General features: G+C 37.3%; 1 pseudogene; it reads right to left on the bottom strand.

Moving 5' to 3' along the window:
* Positions 1-16,293: 16,293 nt before the first annotated feature.
* Positions 16,294-27,863, bottom strand: part of LOC141549049 (ATP-dependent RNA helicase DHX15 pseudogene) — a 32,380-nt pseudogene continuing 20,810 nt past the window's right edge.

Below are 27,863 nucleotides of genomic sequence, written 5' to 3'. Positions count from 1 at the left end.
GGGAATAAGATATAAAAATATTCATAGCTGTTGCTTAGTACTTTCCCCAGTGAAATGACCATCAGTATGTGACTACGGACTAAGTTTCTACTTAAGGTGGAAAATAAATGGGAAAATAAAATTCCGCTGGCCTATGTTTATTTTTCTGTATTTAAGTTACCTTCCATCTGTAGCTTTGTTCTAAAGTCTGTTACAATTGTGTCAGGATTTATTCTAAAGTCTTTTCCAATTCTTAACATTGTATAAGTCAATGATTCTTTATTCTTTATTTGTAAAATTGATGTGGAGACGAAGTACTGGGTAATTTGTAAGGTCACCGACCTATCATCTCTGACATATCATGGTGACAGAGGGAGGGAGATTAGAACACGTTACCAGTAAGATCCTTGCATTTAGAAAAGCAAATAGAAGATCATCTCATGAGCATGTTGGCTGTGCAGGAAATGTGCCAAATTTATTGTAATGAAATCTCAGCAAGAAAAGATGGGAAATACATGCACAAAAAGTCATGCCTTCTGAAGTGTCAGAAGGTATGAGCTGCTGGAGTTCACACTCACTCTAGCCACTCTCAGCCTGCCTTCTCATTAATAACCATCCCGAATGACTTGACAACCGCCATCCTATCACCTCAAGACAGTGATTCAGTTTGAATTGCTGCATTCCCATAACAGGTTGGAAACACGGAGCATATCGAGCCGTGGACATTGGAAAGGGAGCTCAACTGTAAGGGATTGGGGTGAAACTCAGAATTATAGAGATAACTTCAGAGGAAAGAGCTGCCATTTTTAAGGGAAAAGGGGGGGGGGTTAAGGTTAATTGTGCTTTCTGTTCTGTGGAATTTTCACATTGCAAGGACCCAATTTGAAATGGGACCCAAATTCATATACTGAGAAGGCTATGGCCATATATCCCTGAGGTCCTGGGCAAAAGAAAACACTATCTTATGGAAGTGAAAAAAAGGATAGAGAAGAATGCTGACAATTAATAAAATAAACCAAGAATCAAGTGGAAAGGATAGAAACCCAAAACACCAAGAAAGAAATCTTGGGTAGAAGCCTGACTCCCAAGTAGAAAAAGCAACAGTGAGATCCATAAATAAAGAAGGAACAATGAACAAGCAATCCAGGAGAGGTCAAAACACAATCAATTTTTTGCTAATAAGGAAAGTGAGTCCTAAAACCCCAGTAGGATCCCCTGAAATAATAAAACAACAAAAACTCTGGAATTGTTCAAAAGCAAAATAAAACCATTAAAAGAAAAAAAAAATTACCATGGGAATTAGGATAAAAACCAATGTTCAAAGAAAATATAAATAGAAGAATTTTGAACCAATGGTTTCTCCAAAATGAGACAAAGAGAAGCATTGGGCACTAAAAACTAGGAAAGTGGAGGAAATGACCATATCAGAAAGAGAAGACAGTAATTTTAACAGGTAAAAGAGGGATAAGCATGTATTAAACACTTTTACTTATTATGTAGAAGGTACTCTGCTAATTGATTTATAATTATTATCTCATTTGATCCTAGAAGAATGTCGGAACCCAAAGCAACTAAGAAAATTAGCAGGATGAAAAAAAAAGCAGAGAAAATTTCCACAACAACAACAAAGGTAGAAGCCCAAATACCATGCTTAATAAAATAATCCAAAAAATTTCCCAAAATAGTTAATTCAGAAGGCAAGGAACTGATTAATATAATTCACAAGTGACTGATAAAATGTCGTGTTTAAAACATTAACACATTAGGTCATCAAATTTTAGAATTTCATTTGCCAATCAATCAATAAGAACTTATTCAATACTGACTTATCTTCCCCCTCCTAAGATATCCCCCATGAGCATTTGACTCTTAGCTTCCCCCAGGGCCTCTATTGAAACTGTTCCTGAGTGGAGCCTCAGATAAGTGTGTTACTGGGGACTCTTGATGTTTGACTCCACCATCTTGACTGGGAGCTAGGAAATGGAGCCAGCAGTAGCAGACAGCTACAGGAGTTCTGAATGGCCCAGATGGGGGCAGAAATAAAGAGGAAGATTTCTTTCTGGCTGATGGTATAGTGGATAGAGTGACTGGCCTCGAGTTAGGAAGAGCTGAGTTCAAATCCAGTCTCAGACAATTACCAGTTATGTGATTCTGGGCAAGTCACTTCACCCTATTTTCCTCAGTTTCCTCATCTGTAAAATGAGCTGGAGAAAGAAACAGCAAATCACTCCAGTATCTCTGTCAAACAAATCCCAAATGAGGTCATGAAGAATCAGAAGTGGCCAGTAAAACACATTTCTTTCTTTCAGCACTTCAAAAAGAATAAGCAATGTCAAGATTAGATTCAGGGAACACCAGTGTGAGAGAATTCTATCAAACAGATTAGTACCTTCTCTGCAACTTATAATCCTAGAGAGTTGTTTAGACACTTAGAGTTTGGATGACTTGTCCAGGAGCACATAGTCAGTATGAATCACAAACAGGCTTTATATCCAATTTTGGTTAGTTGACTGGCTATCTATCATAACATTCTGCCTCTCAAATGAATTAAAGGTGGGAAAAAGAAGAAAAGAAATGTCCATAACTTAATCTCCATGGAAATAAAAAGGGAAGAAAATAGTATGAGAAGGCTCTTCTCCTCCTTGAGTAAATCTAAACTTTAAATACCAGAGGTAAGAGAGATTGGAGACACTTTGGCTCTGATGGGCCTGCTGATTGCACTACCACCATAGGCACATAATCAACTGTACACCAGCTTCAGGGTCAAAGATCATCTGAGACTAAGATCATCAGGGACCTTTGCAGCTCCCACCTTCTCCCTCCCTTCTTTCTCAGCTGTCTGCTGCTGGCTCCACTCCTCAGCTCCCACTCCAGATGATGGATATCAGAGTTAAACATCAAGAGGCTCCAGTAACACTCTTATCTGAGGCTCCACTCAGGAGCAATTCCAATAGAGGCCCCCTACAGTGAAATAGGGAGGAGCTAAGAGTCAAATGTTCATGGAGGAAAGAAAGCCGGGGAGAAGACAGATGAAGGACTCAAGGAAGGCTGAGGAAAAAGGAAAAAAATATCCAAAACAAGACCAAAACATAAATAGGCAGAGATGAATAAAGTGACAAAGAAAAATACCAAATATGAAAAAAAAACTATATGTATAAGAAATTCTCAAGACAAAACTGGAGAAGAAATGAAGAATTCTAAAATAAGTATAATTAGAACTTTTGAACAAAATATGAAATGGCCTCCAGTCTGCATGAGTGATTAAAGGGCCTGATAGAAGGGTTGAAGGAAGAGATTAAAAAGTGAAGTAATTCAGAATAGGCATTGGGAAACTTTAGTAAAACAATGGATACTGAGAAAAAAAATATATAATATAGCAAAAAGAACCTAAACCAACAAATCTTAGTTGTATAGTAAGAAATAATAGCATAATGCCAAAAGAGAGAAAAATGAGAAGAAATCCTAAAATGTCTTCTATCAAACAATATGTGAAGAGAATATAAGAACCAGGACTTCCAGAAAAGCATAATGAGGCAAAAAATCCAAACATCATATTTCACCTTCCACCTGTACCATTGTGCCTTCTGGAATTTTAACTCCATTATTAACAAACTTTCCTCCAATTTAGACCTCTTTTTCTCATATTCCTTGTATTTTCTGTCATTCATAGAGACTCCCCCAAGTTGGTACTACCTTCTCATGTTTAGCACTTCTGTGATAGCCTGTGTCCAGGACACAGTCATCCTGCTGGAGGAGTCAGAATACTTATTGCACCCCACTGCCACTCCTATATTCTCTCTTTACCACCATCATTCATCAACCTTAGCTCCTTTGAGGCATATCCTATCCAAATTTATCATCAATCCAGACTCTAGGAGCAGTACCAGTCCTCATATCACTCTTCATCCTGTCTCAAACCTTTCTGCACCTGTCATCATTGGATCATTTCCACCCCACCTCCTGCCATATACCGGGAGACTTTAACAGGCATGTTGTTCCCTCAAAAATTTAAACTTGTGGATTCTTTAATATACTTCTCAATTCTACCTCAGTTACACATGAGGATGAATGTACCCTTGGTCTTGTAGAACCCTTAAGATCTATGAAATCATTTTATTGGATCATGATCTCTTATCATTCTTTGTCTTGATGTTTTTTACCCAAGGGCATGGCTGGACTCAGACTTGGACTAGCTCAGAAGATCAGGTTATTAGATTTTCTTTGTGAGTATTTATACTTCAGAAATTGGTCAATGCTACAAATGATGATTTGATTTACTGTTTTATTGATTTTTCTAGATTTAAGAACATGATCGTGAAAATATTAAAAATGCAGATGAAGTTTTAAAGTGTGTTGTGTAATTTTTGGAAAGTCAGTTCTTAAACATTTTACAGCACATCCCTGGGCTTCTCTTACCCATCTATGCCCCTTCTTCACCTTTACTACAACATCTACTCTCAGGCTATATATATTGCTATGACTTTATTACTTTCCTAAACCAGATCTTCTTAGTTAATAACAGGTCAACTTTATAGTCCTTTATACACCCAAACCTTGTACCTGCATTCTAGTCTCATGCCTTATCAAACTGCAACTCTGGATAATTCCCAACATTTGCCTCATCTAGCCCTATTCATGTGTGACCAGATAAAGCTGGAAGAAGTCCAACTGAATCGACAGGATCCACGACAAATTTATGTCATCAGCTGGACGACCCCAGCAAAGTAATCTTTCTTACTCTCCAAGTGATTTTCTACCCCACTCCTCATACTTCCTGTCATTTAAATTCCTTTATAAACTATGGCTTACCGTCTTAGCCTTAGGATTCATTACTACCCATGACAGCCAAATTGATGTATTAACTGTTAATCAAGAAGAATAGTCCATTTCCCATCTTTATGCCTTTACACCTGAAATGAACTCTCTCCTCTCTTCTACTTCTACCAGGGATTCTTCCCTGGTCCCCTTTAAACCTCATTTCAGCTCCCACCTACTTTATAAAACCTGCCTGATCCCCATAGATGCTAATGGGTGGCCCCGTCTAAAGTTATCTTGTCTTGATTTTGCATATACTTATACAGGCACATGTTGTTTTCCTCTCTTTCTCCAAATCCTCTCTGATTGAATATTAAGCTCCTTGAGGGCAGGGGTTATTTCATTTTTATCTTTGTATCTCTAAAGCCTACACTAATGCCACATAGTAGGCTCTTTACAAATGCTCATCGATTGAGTGATTGATGACTGACATTATCACTGTCACAATGCTGCCATTGTCACTATTGCACCCTGAGAACACCACTACTATTACTGTTACAACTTTACCATGAACTCTGACATAGTGAAACCATTATTCTTGTCCTATTGTTATCATTAACGCTGTGTGAAACACCTTTACTATCACAGCACTCACATGACATTACCAACAGCATCACTCTGACATCAGCAGTGTGACATAAGAAGCCCTTATCCCTGTCACATCAACACCATGATAACTACTGTTAGCACCAGCATTGCTCCCATGACCATCATGACTGGATCCCCACCAGAAGCCCCATCATTATTTTCCCATTGCTTTTATGAATACTGTTATAAAAATCCCCGTGGGTCTGTCAGATCCATACCACTCTGATCACTACCATCACTGTCAAATGTACACCATCAGCCCTACCATTTGACCTGTGATTTCATCCATTTAAAAATCCCTAGTGAGGAAACTGTTTTCTGAGAGACACCTACATATTCCCAGCAACTTAGTCTACAGAGTTGTCTGGGATCACTAAGAAGTGCCCAGATTTGTCCATTAAAGTGTGGCAGAGTGGGGATGTGAACCAAGGTCATCCTGACTCTAAGGCCAGTTTGCTACCCACTATGCCATGGCAGCAATAACAACAACAACCCTCTCAAAGCCCAACCCATCATTCATGTTGTGATGGAAGGGCAAAGGAAGGGAACGCCAGCCAGAATGATGTACAGCATGGACTCTTTGTACCTTGAGATCATTATGATAGCTATAAAATCCTGGCAGACACCCTGAAATGCTAGCCAATTGAAATATGCTAATATTATTTATTGGGTTATCACCTTAGCTTACTGTGACAGAAAAGCTCTGATGAACCTCAGAAATAAGATGGTGATATAGGGTCGAAAGTTGGCCCTACTGGAACCATCATGATGATCAACCCAACATGGAGGACCACATATTCTTATATTATAAGAAAGCAAGATATGCTGGTACCCTGACACTCCACTTGCTGGAAACTCTTCAGGGCTGATAGAGATGACCACTAAAGAAAATAAAATATTAAATGAGGAACAAAAATTCAAGACAAGTCAACGAGCATTTGCGGAGTATCAGGTTCATTACTGTGTGCCAAGTATCGTGCTGAGCACTGGGGATACTAATAAAAGCAAAGTGACCACTAGAGAGATCAAGCCACAAATGCACACAAAATGGACTGAGGATCTGAATTGAATATGTGCTAATATAATATCACTGAACAAACACATTCTCTCATTTACTGAAAAGTAAAACCTATTTCAGGACTTTTGTATATTAGCAAATGCTGTCACTGTTGCCATGGCAAGGGCTATAACATAAGAGGCAGAATTCTTTTGGAATACATGTAAAGTCAAATATCAAGAACCACCATGACAGAAGTGGCTTGACAAAAACTATTAAAGATCTACAAAAGACATTGGGATATTACATCGGTATCTAGCCAGTGTACACAGTAGAAAACTCAAATGTCTTATCAACCAATTAAATGCTACGAAACTGGGAACACATGGAAATCTGGGAATCTGGAAGGGGAAAAGTATATTACAAATTATCTATACCCTTGATCAGAAATGAAGAACAAAAGCTTCAGCGTTAAGATGCGATGCAAAGAACAAAAGCAACATTCCAGTGTAGATCAAAATTTATAATTATGTTGCCAAGAAACCAGAAGCAGGATTTTAAAAATGCATATTGGATCAAACATGCGAGAGAAAGTTTGGACCTTGTTAATAAAAAGAACAAAAGAATGGTTAGCTCAAGGGAGGTAACAGAAACTGGCTTTACTGTAAGACTGCGAAATAGTGGGTCAAGATAAGATCCCTATCTATTAACTCAAATGCTTCACGGGGTGCACAGATTACGCACAAGGTCTTTTACCAGCTTCCTCTCTGATGTCAACCTGATTCCATCTTTTTGAACTCAAGGCATAACTTATTTTTATCACCAGGAGGCGAAAACACCAGTGAGTCTTCTAAACATAAGCCAATAACATTTCTATTTTTTATAGAAGGCATTCACTAACCCTTGCCTTGCTCAAAAAAATCTACATCCACTTACAAGAAAATAAAATATTGAATGAGGAATGAAAATTCAAGACAAGCAATGATCATTTGCTGAATATCAGATTCATTACCATGTGTCAAGTATTGTGCTGAGCACTGGGGATACTAATAAAAACAAAAACAATCACTACTCTTAAGGGTTTCCCATTGTAATGGGGGCAATGACATGTAAATAGCTAGGTATATCTGTAAGAGATAGAGAATAGAGGGAAGGAATGAGAAAATGCAGGATAACAGAGTAAACAAAAAGTAATCTGAGAGCAAAAAGCACTAGCAAATGGAGGAAGCAGGAAGGACCTCCTGAAGAAAGTTTTGAGCTGAGTTTTAAGGGAAGCAAAAGGAAGTTTATGCTTATAAGAGAGGAAGGAGAGTGTCCTCAGCTAGCTGCAAAGGTAAAGAAAAGGGAGATTAAATAATTGAGGAACCACTGGATCACAGAATGCATCAAAGGGAATAAAGTATAAGAAGACTGGGAGATGAGCAGAAAGGATGTGTCAAAATATAAAGAACAACTCATCATCTATTGATCTGGTGATTGTTTGGCAAGCACCAGAGACGTACCATAACATTTACATCACTTATTGATTATCACAGTGCCGTTGACTCATCTCAACACTCACGGCTTGGTTATGTACCATAAATATCCAGGGTGTCCTGAGAGTCTATTAAAGAGAACTGCATTAAAACTTTTGAGACGATTTTTTAAAAAAAATAAATAGACCCAAGCAGAGTGAGACACTTGAGTACCTGCTGATACATGGAAAACTGCCTTTTATTTAAACCAACTCAGTAATGTCAAGAGGTCAATTAGGTGGCACAATGAATCTCTATTCCTTTAGCCTAGGAAGACCTGAGTTCAAGTCCAACCTCAGACATTTACTAACTGTGTGTCTCTGGGCAATTCACTTCACCCTTTTTGCCTCAATTTCCTCATCTGTAAAATGAGGTGGAGAAGGAAATGGCAAACAACTCCATTATCTTTGCCCAGAACATCTCCCTTGGTTTCACGAAGAATTGGATATAATTGAATATCAAGACTGAACAGCGACTGAAATGACTGAACAACAATAATATCAAGAACAATGAATATAAAATGTGGCATTTTTGAGGTAGTTTAACCTTAGTATGATTCCGTCTAGTCTTACATATATTGTTACCATTCCTTAATAGAACTGAGTATGATTTTTAAGTAAAAGAGACTGTTACACCAAAGCATCATCTTAATCATTTTATGCATCAAGTTACATGAGGCCCCTGAAAAGAACATTAAAGAGCTTCTTCACTTCATAGAAACTTTCTCCAATGATATAAAGAATTACAATTTGGACTCAAGAAAAGTAAAATTCTTAATGCACATCAAGGAAGAATGGAACATACCTAAAAGTTCATTTAAACCAGTGGACAAATGGGGAACTTATAAATTCTTAGTTTTCTCCAGACAAGATACGCCAGCCGTAAGGCTATCAGGGGAAAAGATGATGCTAAGCAGATTGAGATTTAGTAGCCACCTGAAATCAGATTTTTAGATCACTAAACACCTGCTCAATGTCGGCTTAATGTATACTTTCGGCATCCTGAGGTGGACAACATCACCCATACAATGTTAATGAAATCTTCGAGACAGCTATAAAAAATACTAATATTTCTTCATCGAAAATGAAGAAGAGGATTGATCAGATGTAATCAGAGTACAAAATAACCAGGTATATTTATAGAAATATTTAGGAACAAGCAGCTTTCACTTCACAAAGGAGTTGAAAAGCCTATATAGGTAGCACCAGTGCAGTGGATAAAGGATTACATTTAGAGTGAGAAAGATCTGAACTCAAATTCAGCCTCAAACATGTAACTATAACTCTGTCCAAGTCACTTCACTTCTCTCTACCTTAGTCCCTCAACTACAAAATGGAAATTACAATAATATCTACCTCCCAGGGTTGATATGATGATTAAATGATAGCATGTTTGAAAAGCACTTGGCATAGTGCCTGGCATACAGTAGGCACTTAATGAATGCTTGTTTCCTTTCCCCTCTCCTGTATGCTACTAATTTGTTCAATATAACTGAAAGTTTTGTTGTTGGTTTTCTTCATAGATAGAGCATAAGTTCTATCTGTGGACTAAGAACCAAGAATCCTGACACTCCCATGAACTCAATCAAAAATAAGTCAAAAAGAAGCATCAGACAAAGGGCCAAATTGTGCACACTTGTATATGGAATCTGGTGGGTTTATGATAGAGATTCCAAAATGAATCATTGCCGTGAGAAATCACCAGAACCTAGACATATTGATTATGCATGGTAGAAATTGTGCACCATAAATAGAAGGTTGTAAAAAAAGTTTTTTCTGGATTGCTAGAAAGATATCAGATAGTCAGAATCATACACTAGAAGTTCATTTTCCTTTAAAAGCTAAGAAGTCACAAGTCCACATACTACTAATATATATTCAAAACTATCTCTGAGAACTTGATGACTAAATTATTCTGGAATTGGAGTGTCATTACAGATAGAACTTTTGATCACAGATACCCAGGTATAATGGTGACACATGAAAATTTAAGAACATTGTTTTAAATTGATGTCACTAAATCAAATACTCAAAATCGACAATGTTCATGAAATGAAAGGCATTAAAAACAAAGTCCTAGTGGGAGACATCAAAACCAAGTGGGAATGAAATGAAGTACATATGATCTCTGTCACATTCCTTCATATTGGAGTTTGTCCCAAGATGCTTTTAGTGAGCCTACAGACAGTATAATCCTCTTACAAAAAGTTCTGAATTTTTGTACCTAGCAATAGCCTGGAGGTAAAAAAGAAAATCAAGAAAGTAGGGGCTTAGGTTGACAAGGGAGACTGAGCAAGAGGGCATTAGAGGTAGTAGAATAGTTTCGGTGAGGATGAATAACAAAAGGAAAAAAAAGGAGATAAAAAGCAAAGATACAGGAACACGTAGAAAAATGATAACATTTATTTAGGTAAGCAAAAAGTCAAGAATTTTAAGGGATCATAGTTCTTTAAGGGACCTCATCTAGTCCCATCTAGTCCAGCTCCCTTATTTTACATATGAAGAAACTGAGGTCTAGGGAGATCAAATGATTTGTCTAAGATCAAACAGATAGCAAATCTCAGAGGCAAAATTTGAACCCAGATCCTTTCACTAAAGAGGCAGTATTAATTCCATTGTATTATGTTGATCTCAGTGTGACGCACTCTCAAATTATTTAATAAAGTGGTTTTCTTTGTTGTAGGGGTACCTAGGTGTCACAATGTGATAGAATGACAGACCTGGAGTCAGGAAGACCTGAATTCATTATCTGGTTGTTAACTGTGTGACCCTGAACAAATCACTTCATCTCTGTCTACCTTAGTTTCCTCAACTTTAATAGCACCAATAATAGCACCTACAGTGGCTGTGACATTCAAATGAGATAATCATTATAAAGAGCTTTAGCACTGTGCCTGGCACAGAGTAAATGCTATATAAATGTTGGCTATTGTTATTTATTATTATCTGGCTAAAACAGATATATTTGCTACTGACTGAACACTAGAACTGACTATGCAAGTATAACCTTGAAGCAAGTGAGTACAGCAGTCCAGTGTTTAATAAAGTTAAGAATGAAAATAACTGAGGAAATTACTTTGTATTCAAAATGAACCATTTGGAAAAAACCAGAAAGAAACTTGGTGGAAAATGTGTTTAGATTAGCATTTATATGATATACAAACGGTGTATCCATTTGTTTAATCTAAGCATTCGTTTGAAGCTTTAAAAAAGACAAATAGAAGAAAGTATCTTTCAAGTCTCTGACTAGGGGGAGAATTTCTTATACAATGAAGGATGAGAGAGGTAAAATACACATTTTTGAACATAAAATATTAAAGGTTTTTTCAACAATAAAACAAATATTGTCAAGAATAAGGAAATCGTGTGTAGTAGAAAAAATATGCTCATTAAATTACTGCTTTCCAAAGTATATGGAATATTGACACAAGTACATAAAAGAGGAAGTACTATTCTCTAAAAAATAAGTAACCAAATGATATAGAAACAACAGCAATAGCAGCAAAAACACAAGTTATAATTAATCATATGAAAAATAGCCAAATTGCTAATGGCAAAATGACTACAAATCAACACAACCCTGTGGTTTCAACTTTTGCCTATCAAATTGGTTCAGAAGATAAAAGATGGATATCTTTGAATATCCATGGATACATGGATTTTATAAATATGGATATCCATAGATGTATATCTCCTATCTATTAAGATGAATCTCAGTGTTTGAGGGACTATGGGAAGACAGACAGATGATATAAACTTTTGTTGAAGCTAGGATAGGCTCTGGGGGGGAAACGTGGAATTCTGAAAGAAAAATTACTAGATTTTTCAAAGGAAGTATATGTCAAAAGAGAGGTCCTGTATCTACCAAAATCTCCACATACTGTAAATCCCTAAAGATGAAGAAGGTCATCAGTAACAATGCATAATGAATGCTCTTCCAGATTTTCATGGCGCCTTCAACTTTGAAGATAAAAATGTTAATTCTGGAAATGTGGTATTCAGTATAGATTGCAAGGATTTCATTAATCCATAATGTACTTATATTTTATGTAAAACTCATGTTTCAGGCTGTGCGTGGAAGAAAATGTGGCATGTTTTGGCAAAATTTTTGTATTTGCATGTCAGAAAAATGACTAAAGAAAAAAGAAATGAGATTTTCCACTTAATGATGAGGCTTTGCCTCTGGGCGAAGATGACCTGGACATTTCACTCTCAGCTTTATCAAAAGTAACAGAAGCACTCTGTCTGTTGATCTGCAGAAGCAATACTAGCTACTGTTCCTAGTGACTTATTTTTTTTAATGTCTGTAATAGTACAACCAATCCACCTTTTCAATTGTAGTCTTGGTTTTCTTATAACTATTCTTTTTGCTAGCTCTTTTCCTTTTTTCCATTTTGTCTTTTTATTTTTAGATTGGGGGGGTGGTCACAAATTGCTGGGTAACTTGCTATGCAACCAACTAGGAGATGGCCTTTTCTCAGTTCACAGATTACCCATTTGAAAGCCTCATTAATGTTCCAGAAGATTAAATTGCTATGATTTTCATATTCCTAATCAGAAGATGATTTCAGCCTAATAGGGCTCTTCTTCTGTCCCATGGCTTGACATCCTATGCTGCTCATTCTGTGTTTGTCAATTAGAATCCTACTAATTCCACATTCTAATTTTCCCCATTGTGGTTTGGATATATTGTGGATCAGCCAGATATTAAATGGGAATTGGGGGGGTTGTAGAAACTAGACAACATACAAAGAACAACAGATGGTATGCACAAAAAGGTTAGAAACTCAGCAAATATAATGTATATGTATATATATATATGTATGTATAATATTGTATTATCTTTTAATGCCATAATAATTCATACTTCTCTTATTCAAAAGAAAGGCCAAAAAATGTTATGTGGATTTTCCAGATTATAATCTGTAGATGTGTGTGTATGTTTGTAGATGTGTATGTATGTAAACACATATATGTTTGTATATATAGATATAGACAAAAAACTATATACATATATGGTAAATAGTGTGCATCATTAACAAACACAACAAAGAAAGTAGAACTAGGAATGAGTATAATGGCCCATCTTATTCCCAGAGAACAGATGATAAGACACTCCATCCTTCTTACAGTTGAAAAGCAATGAATAATATGTGCAGAATGTTGCAACAGCTACTAGACTTGTCTTCATAGTGAATGGCTTTCACTTGTTTTATTTTGTTACAAGTGAGGGCTGAGAGTCTGAGGGAGAAGGAGAGAATGAGATACTTATCCAGAAAATGATACATTTGTATAGACATAAGATGCTGGTAAATCTTTTTTTTTTTGTAATGGGTAAACAGAAAAAGAAACAGTTGGCCAAGAAGCAATAAATGGGCATTGCATCATCCTTCCTGACCTTGACCTTGGATTCTTAGATTCTGCTCTTCGATTTGTCCCAGTCTTACCCCATTTTCCTCAGAAACCCAAGGTTTATGCTTCAAGACCTTTGACTCCTGATGTAGAGTGCTTCAAAAATCACTGAGGGCTCAATTCTCTACCCTTCAACTTCCCTTTGGCTCATAACTTTGTGCTATTTATCCCCAGACATAATTTGGGTCTATTCCTATCCTTCCCTGCCCATCTCTACTCCCACCCATGGTTGTAGTTCCCATTTCTGCATAGTATAATGAAAAGAGTCAAAGCTGTGGCACACTGGAAGGAGTACTGGATTGGAAGTCAAAGGACCAAAATTCAAGGAAGCTCTGTTGCTTTGTGACCTTGGGCAAGTCTCAGTCCCTTCCTCTTCCTTAGACTCAGTTTCCTTATCCACAAAACAGCAGGGTTGGACTACTTAGGCTCTGAAGTCCCTTCCCATCCAAACTTAGGAACATGTGAACATTTGAAGTCAGAACACCTGGGTCTGAATCCTGGTTCTGCTACTTTCGACCTATATGAAAATGTCTATGACATGGCTCTCATCAGCTATGAGATGATTCAGGCCAATCCAATGGTCTTGTGATGAGGAGAGACATCTGTACCCAGAGAGAGAATTGTGGCAACTGAGTGTGGACCACAACATAGTATTTTCACTCTTTTTGTTGTTGTTTGCTTGCATTTTGTTTTCTTTCTCATTTTTTTTTCCTTTTTGATCTTTTTTTTTTCATGTGCAGCATGATAATTATGCAAATATGTATAGACGAATTAACATATATTGGATCACTTGCCATCTGGGAGAAGGGGTGAGAAGGGAGGGAGAAAAATTGGAACACAAGGTTATGCATGTGTATATTTTGAAAATAAAATGTTTTAATTAATTTTTTTTTAATGACAACATCCATGGATCTCAGTTTTCTCTGTAGAGTGAGAAAGTTGGCCTAGATGGTCTCTAAGATTCCTTTCAACTTAAAATCTTATGTATGATGTTAGACAAGTCATTTCCCTCCCCAAGCCTCAGTTTCCTCATATGTTAAATGAAAGAGTATGACTCAATGACCTCTGAGGTTTCTTCTAACTCTAGATTTGGATCCTATGAACAAGTCAATTAAGTTTTATAGGACTCATATTTGAGCTCATTCATCTTGAAGATCCCCTCTATCTGAGCTGCTAAGGCAGAGGGATATTAGAACACAGAAAGTGGGGAAAGAACTGGAGAACGCATCACTTCATTCAAACTTGGGGACTAGTTCTAGTCATTTCCCCAAGGTCACATTACTTGTCGGTCGCAGAGACATATTTGTTACTTGATGGAAAATACCATTAAAAATAATTATGTCTGTCTGTGTCCTCTTAGCTATGTCTTACTCCAAAATAGGCTGTGTACAAACAGAATAGAAAGGCAAGAAACTTTTAAAATAAGAAAACATTATTTAAATAACATAAGGTAATCAGCTCATTAAATCACAGCTAAGGGCTATTGCACACTGACCTTTCCTGGTGGATGCCCTCCTCTTCCTGAGGCTGCCAGATGCTATAAAAGCAAATGACCATCCACAAGTAGAATTCTCCAAGGATCAGAAAACTGGTCCTTCCTGTAGGTGCTAATAAATCATCAGATTAGGTGCCAATTGGGAAGCAGACACAGACAGGGGGAGGAGATGGAGGAAGGCTAGCTCCCAAGAAAAAAGACTGTCTTAAAATGAAGGGGAGATGTGGAGAGAATTCTGGGACCTCACAATAAACCTGATTCCCATTCCTGTCATGTCAGATATATTCTCAGCTTATGTGTGAGTAAGAAAGGGAAGTATTACCTATTATCCTCATTTTATAGAAGATGAGCTGAAGCCCAGAGAGGAACAGAAACTTACTAATAATCACAGAGCTAGCAAAAGTCAAATCTAAGGATTGTTTTTTTTAAGTATAAAGAGTTTTTATTGAAATCAATGTCTCTTATTGAGACTGAAAATGATGTCTACTTAGGCACAAGTTGTAACATTTTGCAACATCTAAAAGAAATGTCAAAAATCACAATGCTCATGAATACCATGGTTGACAATTCTATTTAGAAGCATTTTAATTTTTCATGTAAATAGTATTTTATTTTTTCCCATTACATATAATGATAGTTTTCTTTCTTTTCTTATAATAACTTTTATTTTTCAAAATACATGAAAAGATAGTTTTCAATATTCACCTTTGAAAAACCTTATAAAGATAGTTTTCAACATTCATTTTTATAATAATTTGAGATCCAAATTTCTCTCCCTCACTTCTTCCCCTCCTTCCTCCCCAAAATGGCAAACAACCTTACATAGGTTATATGTGTATGTTCAGGTTAAACATATTTCCACATTAGTCATGTTGTGAAAGAAGAAATGGAATAAAAGGGAAAAACCATAGGAAAAAAAAACAAAGAAAGTAAAAGTAGTGTGCCTCAATCTGCAGGCAGACTCTTATCAATTCTTTCTCTGGATGCAGATAGTATTTTCCATCATGAGTTCTTTGGAATTGTCTCGGATCGTTGTATTGCTGAGAAGAACTAAATCAATCATAGTTGATCATTGCACAATATTGTTGTTACTGTGTACAATGTTTTTCTGGCTCTGCTCTGTTTACCCAAAATCAGTTCATGTAATGCTTCTGAGAAGCATTTTTAATAATTTCTAAAGAAATGCTTATAGCATTTTTCCATATATATACATATACAACATATATATCCACATATGTATCTATATCTGCATCTATATATTTACATCTATATAGAACTACTTTTAATAAACTGCAAAACATTGATTGGCTTTGCCCGTATGAACTACAGTGTGAACACAGAAGTGAGGCATACATATTTAATTTATGAAATCAGGATGGAATATTTCTGGTACAGAAAAATTAAAAAGCTTTCAAATGAAGGCCATTGAAGCAATGTGAAACACAACTTGAACTTCTAGTCCAGCTTTTAGAGTGACAACTCAATTCAAAGCACTTAATTTAGTAGTGTGAATATTTCTTGAACTAAAGGTTTGGCAATAATGTGGTACAACTGGGCCTTTGCTTCACACTGTGAGAAATTGTTCATACCATAATGGTGAGTGACAATTTTTGCCAACCATTCTGGTTTGATATCTGTACATGTCCAATTATAATTATCTGTTGTAAGGACAAATTCATTGTAAAGTGGCCATTCTGGCTTGTGGTCCAGAACATTTGAAGGTTGCAATTGCACCATTTGATTGTCCTTTATAGTTAAGTAATGTCCTTTTCATTCCAAAAACACCACTTTTAAAAAAAATACCCAGTTACCCAAGCTTTTCTTAAATTAAAATGGTAGTCTCTGCTTGGGAAGTCTGTACTTTTCTATGAGGCAAATTAAATCTGTCCATGATTCATGACAGCTGGTAGTGTACATTGTCTACAGACGTAGGGGACCTGTAGTTAATGAAGTTGTCATAACATCACTGAACCAACTCATGGTTTTGTTTAAAAGTGTGGTAAATGTTCAGGAGTGTAGGATGAGCTCCATCTATGTGGACAAACTTCATCTTGGTTTCATCTGTTGTTTTCTTATTTTCTATGGAATGAACAAAACACTGGAACATACCAGTAATAAATAGAACCTCACTGGAATAGCTGGAGTCACTACCCGCAACGTCCATTTTATCAAGCTGTGGATCCAATGGAAATTTTGCCATCGTACATCCCAATTTAGTCATGTCTCCACCATCATTTAAAGCAGGTAGATAATTCCAAAGTTCTAGGTCTATCATCAGAAGCGGGTGGATCCATAACATCAAAGCCCTCAATATCAAGTTTTTTTTCAAATGTAACACCACTGATCCCAAATTATATCTCAAAATTTCAAGCTAAATATTACCCGGCATTTCAGTTTTCTAGGCTTTCTCTGTACAAAGCCTGAAGCATTTTCCAGATCTGGTATGACCAGCTCAACCAGTCCAACCAGCTTTTTCAGAAGCTTTGCTGATTGCTGTCACCAAAAGGGACTCTCCTCTGATTCAATGACTGTATACCTTTTGTTTTGAAAATCTGGGGCCATTGACAAACTCACCATCTATTGTTAAAGATGTCTCTGCAATACTGGTAGACAGAACTATTAGTCCTCTGATTGCCCCATTTTGGTTTTCTGGAAGGAGAGGCACGAAAATTCTATTGTTGAGATAGAAGTATGGAATACAGATAAGTGATTTAAATGTCACCGGTTTCTGGACCTAAATTAGCAACTTTACATTTTATTCTCTTACAGGCTTTATCAATTTCCTCTTGTCTGTGAAGAAAAAGATCTAGTTCCTTCTCTTTTATATATTGTGTGTATATATATGTACATATATATGTGAGAATTTCTAACAGTTTCAGTAGCTGCTTTGAGATAATTTCTCTCTGCTTTCTGCTTCTAGAGTATAAAAAATCTCAATATAGCGTATATGGATCAACATGGGACCAGGGATAAATCTGCAATTTCTCTGCATCTAAAGTAGCACCCGTAACCGCAACCTTTAAATTTGATCTGTGCTTCACAACTTCCTTCAGAACTCCTTCGATTATCTCTGGCCACAAGCCTCATCAAGAATTTTACCATTGTTACACTCTAGAAGGGAATCATTCCCAGCTTCCTGGAGCAGTATTCCATTTGGCAGAAATTTAAGAATAGTTTTTTGCATTACTGTAGTCTTCCCATCTAGTCACATCTAATGGCCTATCCAGCTTCCGGGTCTAACATCACATCCACATCTGAGCCACACTCAATGCAGCAATTCCCTGGGCTGCATGAGGGCCACCCTTCGCTCCTGGCAAGGAGTAAGCATACTCAACAATCCACTTTGTTTTACCAGAACCAGTCTCAGCAACTAGAATAAAGGACTGATGTATCTGTAAATCTATCCTTATATCTCCATAAAGGATGGAAGTCACTTCTTTAGAATGCCATAGTGATGAGGGATTTGGGGGAGATTAGTGAATGGATTAATCCACTGTTGAAGTGATACATGTCTTGCATGTTCTATATGTGTTAAATGAACAAAATGTGTTGAGAGTTTTGAGTCTGCTGAATGGGATGCTTTTAATTATGGTATTCTAGTACTAATAAGCGTAACATTAATCGAGGCATGCAATTACTTTTTCTTGAGGGGTAGTGAAGGATAGTCTGCTGGACCCAGACTTGCCTGGATTTGAACCTATGATTTTGGTGAATCCCAGGGCTCTGTAGAAGAGAAAAGAGGATCTGGGCAACTCCAAAGCAACCCTGGCTCAAAAGATAGGGAGTCCAGGTATTGTCTTTTGCATCCTCCCTCTGTGAACATCCTGTGAGGTTTCACACTATATGATGGGTAAAGTCCTGGACTTAGAATCAGTAAGTCTTGCATTCTAATCCTGTCTCTGACACTCACTAGCTGTGTGACTGTGAGTCAACCACGTAATCTCTACCAGCCTCAATTTCCTCATTCACTAAAGAGGAACATATTCAATAACACCTTTCTTATAGTGTTGTTGAGATGATCAAGATGTATTCAAAATGCTTTGCAAAATTTAAAGGATTGTGTAATTATTATTATTATTTCCTTGATGCCTTGAAAATGATATTACTAAATCCAATCATACAAATGAACATTATTACAAAATCTGTTCCTAGAGCTTAGCACCTTTCTTGGTGTATAATAAGTGCTCAATCTGGGCTTTTTGATAGGTAGATAGATTGATTGAAATAATATCTTAAGATTTGCCATGAATTTTTTTCTTTCATTTTTTAGCAACAGATTATGTGATTTTTGTTCAAGTTATATTTCTGGATTTCAATTGGTCATAGAGAGTTCACAATCTTCATCGGTAGGAATCCTATGCATCTTTTTTATATGCAAAAACAAATTTTAATATTTGTCTTTTATAAATTTTGAGTTCCAAATTCTCTCCTTCCCATTCTTCATCTTGAGAAGGCAAAACATTTGCTTTTGTGATTATAAATTTGACATAGACTATTACTATTTTACACATGAGGAAACTGAGGTCAAGAGAGTGGCAGTGATTTGCCTAAGTTCACACAAGCAGCAAAGAAAAGAGCCTAGAGCTAAACTCAGATCTCTGTATTTCAGGTCAAGCACATTAGATCAGACTGCCTCTCTCCAACTGGGTGGTGAGCTGCTGCCCTATCATTTGGTGCTCCGCATGGTAGTGGAGAGAACATTTTTAGTACATACCAAGTTACCTTACCAGTGTTTCCCTCACCAATATCCTCCTTCCTCCAAATAAGGGAGCACCAATGGCATCCTTGGAGAGACTTTTTGGGTTATTTTACAAATAAGGAATGAGAGTTCACAGGGAGGAAATGGGAAGTCCAAAGTCACACAGTGGCATACTCTGCTGCTGTAATAGACAAAGCTGATCTCGATTTTAGCAAACATCTGAACAAAGTTCTCATGTTATTTGTCTGAAAAAATATGTGTGTGCAAAAAGTACATGTGCTGTAAAATGTATGGGATTGCCTGTCATCTAGGGGAGGGAGTAGAGGGAGGGAGGGGATAATTTGGAAAAAATGAATACAAGGGATAATGTTATAAAAAAATTACTCATGCATATCAAAAATTTATAATTATAAAATAAAAAAAGAAAAAGAAAATTAGCTAAAACCAAATAGCTTTAAGGTACAGAGAAATGTAAAAAATAGTCACATTCACCTTGTACCCACTTCCCCCTTGTGATCGCACATTGGAAAGTTGCTGCCATAATAAACTAGATTTCACAAAGTCAAAAAAAAAAAAAAAGTACATGTGTGCATATGCTTGCGTGTATGGATGAGAGATGTAAACTAATATGATTATATATAATATATATAATATGATTATGGTTGGACTCAAAAAACAAACATTAATGATTCAATGTTTACTTAGAAAGAGGTCTTCAATAGAGTGCCGCAAGGATCTGTGGTTAATTTTATACTACTTAATTTATTTTTAATCAGTGACTTAGATAAAAGTATATATGACATTCTTATTTGATTTTCAGCTAGGAAGGATACATAACATATTGGATTCTGGATTCAAAAAGATCTCAACAGTTTAGATTTGGGGGCAAATAAAAGAAAAGATGAAATTCAACGATGATAAATGGGTACAAAAAAACAAATATTTCTTTACAAGTATAGGAAAAGAGAAAATGTTGAGAATGATTTGGGTAAAAAAATATATATGGCGAGATTAGGGGACTGCAAGCTCAATAGGAGTCGACAGTGTGATATGACAGACAGGAATTCTAATATAATCTTGGTTTTCATTGAGAGGCAAAGTCTTCAGAAATAAGTAGCCAGTGGTCCCTCTGTGTTTTGCTCTGTTTGGAAACCACCTAGGATATTATGCCCCATTTTGGTCATTACGATCTAGGAAGGACATTGATAAGCTAAACAATATCTAAAAGTCAATTGGGCTAATGAAAAGATTTGTTCTTGCCCTGTCAGGACTGTTTGAGGGAACAGGGGATGTTTCATTTGGAGAAGAGAAGACTTAAGGGGAGCTTGTTTACAGCCTCCACAAATCTGAAAGACTGTCACGAAGAGCAAGAATTAGATTTGTTCTACTTGGCTTCAGAAAGTGGAACCAGGAGCAAAAAGATTGATGTTATAGAGAGGCAATTTGGGGTTTGACGTGAAGAAAGCATTTGGGCAATTCACACTATCTAAAGAAAACTGGACTGCCTTGGGAGGTGATCCTTTTTCCCTCACTAACAGATTTCAGACAACAAACAGCCAGCTGACCATCAATCTGGGTTGGATAATATTATATATCCTCTGGGGGTTTTTCAAAATCTGAAATTCCCACTTCATTCTAGAGGCTGTTATTATTGTTCAGCCATTTCAATCATGTTCAACTCTTCATGAACTCATGTGGGGGTTTCTTGGTAGAAACACTGGAATAGTTTGCCATTTCTTTCTTCCAGCTCATTTTACAGAGGAGAAAACTGAGGTAAATAGGGTGAAATGACTTGCCCAGGATCACACTGAGGTCACTTTTGAACTTAGGAAGATGAGTCTATCAGAGTGCCACCTAGCTGAGGCTGTAAAAAGTATTAAATATGGAAGCACCGGACATAGAATTAGGAAGATTCGAAAATTTACTAGCTATGTGACCCTGGGCAAGTCCTTTAACCTCTCTGGCCTCAGTTTTGTCATCTATAAAATGAGGAGGTTCGATAGACTAGCTGTTAACATTCCTTTCAGCAACACTAAATCAATGATCCTATCTATGACCAACCAGATCTATTACAGAGGAAAGGACATATATTCATATTTCAAAGGAGAGATATGAAAGCTAAACTTATTCTGAAAGAAGAAGGGGAGAGGGAGAAAGAACACGAGGTCACTAGGGACAGGGATGAGGAGGTCCTGGGGCTGGGAATTAGTGGTATTGCCAAAAATAACCCTTGCAATGGATTCTGATTTTGTTCCATGGCAGGCCCTTGGCTGCTGATTTTGCTTAAAGAAAGGTAGAAAATCTGGAGAGCAGAACTTAGGTTGCTTATGCTCAGAACACAGTACAAGGAGAGAAATACCTAGATTTTCCTGAAATTCTGTAAACCACTGGCATTTTCCTGAGGTGAGCTTACGAAATGATCCAGAGGTGTTCAAGTATAAGTGAGGTTCCACTTAGAAGTGCTCAATGATCCCTGTTCCCTCTAACTTCCTTCTCATATTGTGGATTCTAAGGTTTTTCTTCCTTGGGACTTTTTTGGTTATAAAGGCACTCCTAACTCTGACATCCCCTGTTCTAAGGCCCGCTCATTTCTGCCATTCTCTATTTTAAGGCTCCCCGCTGCTCTGACATCCCCTGTTCTGAAGGCTCTTCCCAGTTCTGACATTCTGTATTCTAAAGCCTCTCCCAGCTCAGATAATCTCTGTTCTAAAGCCCCCCACCAGCTCTGCCATCCTCTGTTTTAAGGCCCCTCCCAGCTTTGACATTCTGTGTTCTAAGGGCCCTCTCAGCTCTGACATTGTATTTTAAGGCTCCCCCCAGTTCTGACATTCTGTGTTTAAGCCCCCCACCCCCGCTCTGACCTTCCCTATTCTAAGGCCCTCTGAGCTCTGACATTTGGTGTCCTAAGGGTCCTCCCAACCTTGACATTCCCTGTTCTGAGATCCTTTCTATCTCTGACATCATTATACTGTGTTTATAACATAAAAGGGTCATAGATTTAGATCGTATGATCTCCGAGGTCACCTAATCCAGCCCTTTTATTTCACAGATGAGAAAACTGAGGCTGAGAGAAGTTCAGTCACATAGCTCATACATGTCAGAGTGAGTACTTTGGGCTTTTGACATCCTCTGTTCCAAGGGCCATTCTACCCCTAATACTCTATTGGAGCTGTGTGCTCATCAGATTTCTCTTAGCAGGGAATGATGAACGAATCCAGAACTAGGAAAAACAAACTTCAGAAACCCTTCAGAAAAGTCACTCGTGTTGTTCCCAAACTCCAAAGAGACTCCGAGAGGTTCCCACATCGGGCCAAGGTCCTTCTGTGGACACTGACATGCTTCTATTTTCCTCAGATGCAATCGTCTCCTTGAGGAAAATGCCCACTGGATTGGATGGTAACCAGGAAGGAAAACACAAAATAATTATGTAATAAAAGCCAATAAATTTGCTCACACAGGCCTTCCTCAAATAATATAACTGGAGACCACACTGTTGTTGGGGGCTTTGAGAATAAGAAGAATCACATCTATCCTCTTTCCCTTTTCCTGCTGCCATTGTCTCTTGAATCAAATTCAAATGCCTACTCATCTTTTAAAGAGAAGCCCGAGTACCAGTTTCTCAGTCAAGCTCCCCTGCACATCTACCAGGAAGAAGCGACCCACCTTCAACCTCACATTTGCTCCTCTCAGATAGACTTATCATGTATTATTCTGTATCTCAGTTACTGTAATATATTGCTCCCTCTCATGCACTGTATGTCCCAGCCAAAGTGGTTTACATACTGTTCCCTATGCAGGATGTTCACTTTCCTCACTCTGTGTTCCTAATCTCAAGCCATCATGACCTCTACAGCTATTCTAAAACTTAGTTCCAGGACATCTCTTGGCAAAAGGCCTTTTCTGATCCCCCACAACCATTCCAACTGTTAGTGTTCTGCCCCCACCCCTGCAATACTTTGATTTTGCTTTTTTTTTTTTTTTTTTTTTTTTTATAAAATTGGTATTTACTCAAATCCTACCTACTTAAAGAGACTTTTTCCAGTGTTCACAACAAATTCCTTTCTGAAACTATCTTTCATCTACTCTCTTCCTATGCTGTATATACTGAGTTATTTATTAGATGGCTCCTTGACTAGAATGTAAGCTTTCCTTTAAAAAAAAATTCTATTTATTTAAAAAGATAGAAAAAAAAAAGAAAGACAGAGAAGGGAAACTAAAACAAAACAAAGCACTGTCATGGGCCCAGAAGAACATCAGGAAGGATTCAAAATCTATAAGAATAAATGACCAGCTCAAGAAAAGATGGCAGAAGAAATTACATTCATGAGCATCCATCTTTGCTTCCTTGTGGGTTGTTCTTTTGTTCTCTGATGGGCACTTTTTTACTTTATTTTTTTCCCTTTCATCCTCCCCACTCCCCCTAAGTAGGCAGACAATAATGACAGATATATGTATATAGATATATATAGGCATATACATACATATATATGTATACATACACCCTGTACCCCACCTAATACAAACATATGTATACATGTGATATACATATACATTCATACCCACACACATATACATATATCTCTACACATACACATACCCAGAGCAATATGCATACATATCACATATACTCAGACACATATATAGATGCACACATTTACCCGTATGTAAACATGCATCCAAAACAATGTTAATATGGCTGACATATAATGTAGACTTCCCTCGAGATTGAATCTTTAAGTTGCACTTTGTTTAAGATCAATAATTACTAGCCATACTTTTGTTTTCTAGTAAATTCTCCTGATCCTTGTAGTATTTGTGTATACCTCTTTTTCCCTTTTTCTGCTAACTTTTTTGCTTTAATTCTGCTCCTTAACTTGCCTTGCTGTCACTTAAACTCTCCCCACCTATGGATCCCTCCCTTGTCTTCTTTTCCCACCCTTTGGTTCTCCCTCTACCAATCCCTCCCCCATATTTCTTTATAAATTTTGAAGGGTACTACACACTTTTGATGTATATATATATATATATATATATATATATATATATATATATATATATATATGTGTGTGTGTGTGTGTGTGTGTGTGTGTGTGTATGTGTATACATATATATACATACATATGTATGTATGTATCTATATATAGTGTTATATATATATGTATATATATTATATGTATATAGTATTATATATATGCATATAGTGTGTGTATATATGTATATATATATATATATGTATATAGTGTTGCCTATTTAATTCCCAATGTGAGCAGGTTTTCAGAACTACCAGCTTTCCTTTCCCCCTCTAAAGCCTCTGTGTCTTGTCTTCCTCTGCACCTCATTTGTATGACATAATTACTATTTTTACCTTTTCCTAGGTGGTTTTGCTTTTTAAAGTCAGATCATACTCAACTCTGCCCCAATCTTTCTTTTGAGCCAACCAATTACTGTCAATCTTAAACATATGGTATGCATTTCCACATAAAAAACAATTTGTTCATGTTAAGTTCCATGAAATTCATCCTTTGATATTGCCTCAATTTTCCATTGAGTTCGGTTTGGGGTGAAAGTCCTGAAACTATGCAGGTTTGTTGATTGTCCATCTTTTTCCCATTCATTATTATGGATAATTTTTCTGGATATGATATTTCTGGCCAAAGCCCTAGTTCTTTTTATTGCTGGTATATATATTTCCAGGACCTGGGATCATTTGTGCCCCGAGGCACAAATGTATTCTGTTTGTGGGGGATATCTGGAGAGCTTGAAATTTACTGACCTATTCTATCATCTTCCCAGAATCCTCCCCAGAATGTAAGCTTCTAGAGAGTAGGGACTGCTGAGGCAGCTTAGAAGATGCAAGGCTGGGCCTGGAAAATCTGAGTTCAATTCTACCTTCCACGACCTATTAGCTGTATGATAAGTCACAACCTTTCTGTCTGTTTTAGTTTCTTCAACTATAAAATAAAGATAATAACATCACCTACTTGGTAGGGCATTGTGAAGATCAAATAAAGTCATATTTATAAAGTGCTTAGCATAGGCCCTGGTATATAGGTGTGACATAAATGTTAATTCCTTCCCTTTTGTATCTCCAGCATGTAAGTACTTAACAAATTCTTATTGTTTGATTGTTTATTTATGTGTGTCAAAAAGTCAATAAGAGCCCTTTAGATGTGGTTTCCTTCAGCAGATTGCAAGCATCATCAGGATATCTTTATTCTTTCATTGAGAAGCAATGTGGTTTTGTGGAAAGGACACTGGATCTGGAGTTGGGAAAATCTAGGTTCAAATCCTTGATCTTAACTTGATGGTTGTATGACCCTGAGTAAGTTCCTTAAGCTCTCTGTGCTTCAGTTTCTTTTTCTGTGAAAAGAAGGGATTAAATCTCTAAATGTAAGATGTATCTAAACGTAAAATTTATCTGTAAAGGCTCTAAATGTAAGATCTCATGGTCTCCATTCTTGACATACTATAGGCAAAAAAGAATGTCTTGTTGAATGGGACTGAATAAAGCCTAGAAACTGAGTCTATATTGGTGGGCCCCTTTTTGCCAATGAAACTGTAGAGATGTGGTCTGGAGCCAATGCATCAAAGCAGGCTAAATTTTACGGGAATATAGCTTTTTTATGGTAGGGGTAAAGAGCCTAGATGCTTGCCAAAGTCCCTTCCAACTCACCAATTCTGTAATTCTGTGAATAGTCTCAAGGCCACATTCCAGTGAAATCTCAGAGGCTCAGTTTTCCCCACCCATAAAATGGGGACTCTAAGCCTTGTCCTTTCTAATTCATAGGGTTATTGGGAAGTTCAAACTGAGTTGAGTGTTAAGTACCACACCTACCTACAGCACCAACAAAATTAAACAGCTCTGAACCTGTTTCCTCAGTAAAATGAGAAACTTAGCCTGTAAGGCCTCTGAGGTCCCTTCTGCATTAGAATTAGAATCCTTTGTATAACCTTAAGTGGATCAATGTGCTCTTTCTGGACCTCAGTTTCCTCAACAAGTCAACAAGCAAAAAAACAAAACAAAACAAAAAAAAAAACAAAAAAAAAAACCAAGCATTTATATACCTACTATATATCAGACACTGTTAAATCCTGGGGATACAAAGAAAAGCAAAACAAAACAAAACAAAAAGTCTCTGTCCTCAAGAAGCTCATAGTCTAATGGGAGAAATAAGAGATAAAACAACTTTGTAAAGAAGACGATCTATACAGGGCAGCCTGGAGATAATCATAAAAGGAAGGAGGACTAGGAAAAACTTCATAAAGAGAAGACTGTAGCTGGGAATCAAAAGAAGCCAGGGAAGCCAGGAAACAGAGGTAAGGAGGGAGAGAATCCCTGTGCCAGGACAGTGACAATTCTCAGTCAGGGAGATGGAGTGTCTTATAGGAGGAACAGAAGGGAGGTCAACGCCATTGGAGCACAACACATGTGCTGGTTGGAGTGGAAGAGAGAGTTGTACAATGAATAGAAAGGTTGGAAGGGGACAGGTCGTGGAGGGCCTTAAAAGATAAACAGGATGGGACATTTGATCCCATATGTATTATTAGTAAGCGGTGGAGTTGATTGAATAATGTGGAGAAGGGTGGTATTTGTGACACAATCAGATCTATTTTATCAGGAAGAACAAGCCGAGTTGAGGATGGATTAGAATGGGGATACACTTGAGACAGGGAGACCCCCCAGCAGGTTATTGGAACAGGACAATGGTGAGGAAGGGATCAGGGCCAGTATCAGTGCCAGGTGAGAGAGGAAGGGATATGTGTGAGATATCGTAAAGCGAAAAACGATAGAACATGGTAACAGATTTGATACAGGGGTTGAGAATTAGTGAGGAACTGAGGATTTCACCTACATTGTGAGCCTGGGGAACTTGGAAAATAGGTATACTCTCTCTAGGAAAAAAGGAAGTTAGGAAAGGTAGTTAGTTTGAGAACAAAGACAATGAGCTTGGTTTTGGACATACTGGATTTAAGATGAGACTTCAAGTTCGAGATATCCAATAGGCAAATATTAGACTTGAAATGAAGAGGTTAGGGTTGGGCAAACAGATCCAACAATGAACTGCACAGAAGTTAACCTATGGGAGATGAGGAGATCACAAATGGAATAATGTGGAAGGAAACAAGAAGAGAAGCCAGGAGGCCTAGGACAGAACTCTGGGAGATGCCCACAATGAGCAGCATAACCTGGATGAAATCCAGCAAAGGAGCCTGAGAAGGTACAATCAGACAGGTTAGAAGAGAACCAGGAGAGAACAATGTCACAAAAATCTAGAGAGAAGAGAGTATCAAAGAGAAAATGGACAGGGTCAAAAACTGTGGAGAGGGCAAAAAGGGAAAGTTTTGAGAAAGGACTATTAGATTT

Source organism: Sminthopsis crassicaudata, chromosome X (genome assembly GCF_048593235.1).
Source record: "Sminthopsis crassicaudata isolate SCR6 chromosome X, ASM4859323v1, whole genome shotgun sequence".
Classification (NCBI taxonomy): domain Eukaryota; kingdom Metazoa; phylum Chordata; class Mammalia; order Dasyuromorphia; family Dasyuridae; genus Sminthopsis; species Sminthopsis crassicaudata.
The sequence above is the reverse complement of the archived record's forward strand: the minus strand, read 5'-3'. Positions and strand labels throughout refer to the sequence as shown.